Below are 4400 nucleotides of genomic sequence, written 5' to 3'. Positions count from 1 at the left end.
CTCAAAAAATAGCCAGGTGTTCTGGTGGGTGCCTGTAGTCCCAGCTACAGGAAGCTGAGGCAAGAGAATTGCTTAAGCCCAAGAGTTTGAGGTTGCTGTGAGCTATGACACCATACCACTCTACAGAGGGTGACAAAATGAGACTCATGTGTCTCAAAAAAAGAAAAAAATCACAACAAAATCATATATACAGTGTCATACAAAATCAATACATTTACTGTTTTCTCATTGTTTAATCATTCTTTTTGAAAAAAAGTCAATCCTGGTCTCTTTCTTATTCTTATGACAAAGGTGAGTGGAGAAAGCGCTCTCCACGCTGGCTACCGCCCTCAGCACACCCGGGCATTCTTCCTCGCAAGTGACTTCAACTGCATTATCAGACGCCCGACGTACCGTTCTTTTGGAGTCGCTGTGACTTTTGTGTCACCCTCACTTGCTTCTTTCACTTCATCAGGTGCTTTATGCACTTTCTGCCGGTCTATCCTTTGGTCAATATTACTTGGGCAATCGCTTCTGAGTCAGGTTCATTACAGGTTGCCACCCCTTCAAAATCTACTTCTTTGAATTCTGCCCTGGGAGATGGACCACCTGATGGGGCCAAAGCATTGTGCCCTTGGGTTGTGACAAATTCAACTTTCTTAAACACTTCTGGGTCATTTCTGGCCCAACTCTCTTCCAAGCAGAACCGATCTGGAGGACAGCATCCAGGGCGTTAAGTGATGCAGCAGATGAAGTTGCTGCCACAAGCGGCCCACAGGCGTGTGTTTAAATCACGAGCCATTCACAGGAGCTGGGCTTGGTAGTGCATTTTAAATGTTTTGAGGATCCCAGCGGTCAAAGGATTGGGCTTTTGAGGTAATATTTATAGGCAGAAACTTCAGTGTCACATATGTGAGATTCTTTACTTGCTGGTGTCCAGGACAGTTGTCTACTGTCAGTAGACTAGACAATTTCTCTTTTTTTTTCTTTTTCTTTTGTTTGGAGACAGAGTCTCACTTCTCACCCTCCATAGAGTACTGTGGTGTCATAGCTCACAGCAACCTCAAGCTCCTGGGCTCAGGTGATTGATTCTCTGGCCTCAGCCTCCCAAGTAGCTGGGAATACAGGTGCCCACCACTACGCCTGGCTGTTTTTAGAGACATGGTCTTGCTCTTGCTCAGGCTCATCTCAAACCTGTGAGCTCAGGCAATCCACCTGCCTTGGCCTCCCAGAGTGCTAGGATTACAGGCGTGAGCCACTGTGCCTGGCCTTAGACTAGACAATTTTTTCTTCATTTCTAGGTCAACACCCATTACTCACTCCTCAAACAGGGTGCTGGTCCCCTGTGCTCATTTGGTTGATCCCAAGTGACAGGGAGCTCGTTGGGCTTCAGGTTCTTGAATGCATGTGGCTTTACCGATGTCCCAGTCTCCAGGGCTTTAGTTTCTTTCCAGGTGAACTAGTGCAAAGCAGAACTGTGAAATGGTTTTTGGAAAGTTTCCTATTTTTACACTATCACTCCTCAAACAAGGCTCCTGACAGGCATTGCCTTGAAAGCACCTGTCAGCATTACAGATGTCTTCATTTTGGAAACCTCTGGAGAAGTCCGGGAACTTTTGGATGAACTCTTCCACAACTTCTCCTGGAACTTCACTGGACTTACCACCCAGACTCTCCAGGAGATCTCGTGTTGCAGTTTAAATTTCTTGAGCTGGCTGCTTGATGCTTGGAAATCTGCCACCTCAAATTCCTTTGCAAATTTTTTAGCAAATTCTTGGATCAATGGCCCAGAGGTTTGGGCATTAACTACCCTCATTTGTTTGAAGCAGCTTACTGGGGCTTCAGTGATCTCACTGAGCGAAGTTTCCCTCCTTTTCTGCTCAAGGCTCTGTTTTTCTTACCGTTACATATTCAAGTTTACATTTTTGGTAACCATAGTCTTGCTAACCCCAAAATGTTCTGCTATCTTTCTTTGCCTGCTGCTTTCCAGAAAAATGCAGACCAACCTTTATCTTCAATGCAGCCTCTTTGAGTTATTTCCTTTGAGCACGCATGTCTCAATTAACTATACATTTTTTTAGTAATTGTAGGATGTACCGACAGTTCAGAGCAGTCCTTCACATTGAAAAAATCTTCCATGATACATGATAAACAATAAGATGTTCAGCCTAATCCAACACATTATAGTAATAAAACATGAAGAAAGAGCTTACACTAAAGAAAAAATTATACAACTAAAGGGCAAAGCCCATACCTTCTGTTTCTTGGTGCAGAGTGGACTCAAATGGTCAATTTGTAGAGGAAAAATTAATATTGTGTGTCGCAGTCTGAGTGGTCAAGATACAGCTTTCAGAGATGTCAATTACATAGAGGTCAATCTTCCCGTGAGTACGTGTGGTGCACGTCTGGTCTATGAAAATTAAGTCAACTTGAGGTAGTCAAAGTAGGGAGGTGGTCAGCTATGGAGGTTCTAATGTATATATATTTGAGAAGATATATCAAAAATATAAAAAATTGAAAAAAGAGAATAAAAAATTATCCATAATTATATATCCCTAAATAAACATATCAATAATCATTATCAGCATGCTTTAACTCACCTGCCTTGCTTTATATAATTTTTTTTTAGATAGTGGTTATTATAATGATGAATTCTTTTCTGCTGGCTTTTTTCCATAAGCCTCGTCCATATTATTCTATAACCCAGGGGTCCTCAAACTTTTTAAATGGGGGGCCAGTTTATTGTCCCTCAGACCAGTGGAGGGCCGGACCGCGGGCCCCTGGACGAGTCGGCTGCTAAGCAGGACAGGCAGCGGCGACAAAAACACCAAGCGGGCCAGACAAATGTCCTCTCGGGCCATAGTTTGAGGACCCCTGCATAACCTTCTGAAATTTACTTTTATTTAGGTAGCTATTGGTAATGAACTTCTGGTTGTTACCTTTTCTCAGCTTCTGTAAATAAAGTTTTCTTTCTAGTATATCCTATAACCCAAGATGATCCCAGAAGCGGTGTCCTTGGATCAAAGAGTGTGTGTGTGTGTGTGTGTGTGTAGTCGTTATTTGTTATAAGTTTACAAAAAGCATTGAGTCATAAGTAGAGCTCCGCGTACTCTCTCTTCCTCTTCCATGTCTCCCTGTACTAGCAGCCTGCAGTATGTGGTTCACTTGCTACAATTTGTGAGCCAATACTGACACATTATGAGTAATTGAAGTACATACTTTACTTTAAGCTTCACTCTTTTGTGATGTATAGTTCTGGGGGTTTTGATAAACATATACACTAGTATCTCCAGTGTAGCCACCACCATTACAGTATCACATAGAATAATTTCACTGCCCTACACATCTTCTGTGCTGGCCTATTATCCCTCCCTCCACCAACCTCTGGTGACCACAGATCTTTTTACTGTTTCCATGGTTTTGTCTTTTCCAGAATGTCACCTACTGGGAATCATTCAGTATGTATCCTTATCATTTTTTTTTCAACTTTGGTAATATGCATTTAAGGTTTCTCTGAGTCTTATCTTGGCTTGAGAGCTCTTTTCTTTTTATTGCTGAATAATATTCCATTGTCCGGGCGCACCACAGTGTATTTATTCAGTCACCTACTGAAAGGTATCTTGGTTGCTTCCAAGTTTGGGCAATTATAAATAAAGCTGCAGTGAACATTTGTATGCAGGGTTTTGCGTGGACATATGTTTTCAGTTCATTTGGATTAATACCAAGGAATGTAGTTGCTGAAGCTTATGGTAAATGTATGTTTAGTTTTATAAGTAACTGCCAAAGTTTTGCAAAATGGCTAAATAATTTTGCATTCCCACCAACAATGAATGAGAGCTCCTATTGCTCAAATCCTCACCAGCATTCGTTCTGGATTTTGGCCATTCTAATGGTGTGCAGTGGTATCTTGTTGTTGTTTTAATCTGCATTTTCACAGTGACATATGATGCTTATTTTATTTCCTATTTGCTTATATTCTTTGATGAGGTGTCTGTTTAGGTATTTTGCCCATTTTTAATTAGGTTTTTCAATTCCTTATTCTCACGTTTCAAGAATTCTTTGTACATTTTGGATAGCATTCCTTTAACTGACAGTGCCTTTTGAAAATACTTTTTTTCCATTATAAAGTTTGTCTTCTCACCCTCCTGACAGTGTTTTTGCAGAACAGAAATTTTAATTTTAACGAAGCTCAGCTTATTTATTGGTCTTTCATGGATCATGCTTTTGGTGTGTTGTATCTAAAAAGTTATTGCCACACCCAAGGTCTCCTTTGTTATCTTCTGAGAGTTTTATAGTTTTGCATTTTACTTTTAGCTCTATGATCCATTTTGTGGTAATTTTTGCGAAGGGTTCAAGGTCTGTGTCTAGATTCATTTTATTGCATGTGGGTGTCCAGTTGTTTCAGCACCATTTATTGAAAA

The sequence above is a fragment of the Otolemur garnettii genome, unplaced genomic scaffold (genome assembly GCF_000181295.1).
Source record: "Otolemur garnettii isolate 467f Iridium unplaced genomic scaffold, OtoGar3 scaffold00004, whole genome shotgun sequence".
In the NCBI taxonomy this organism is placed as follows: Eukaryota; Metazoa; Chordata; class Mammalia; order Primates; family Galagidae; genus Otolemur; species Otolemur garnettii.
This window is presented reverse-complemented; position numbering follows the sequence as displayed.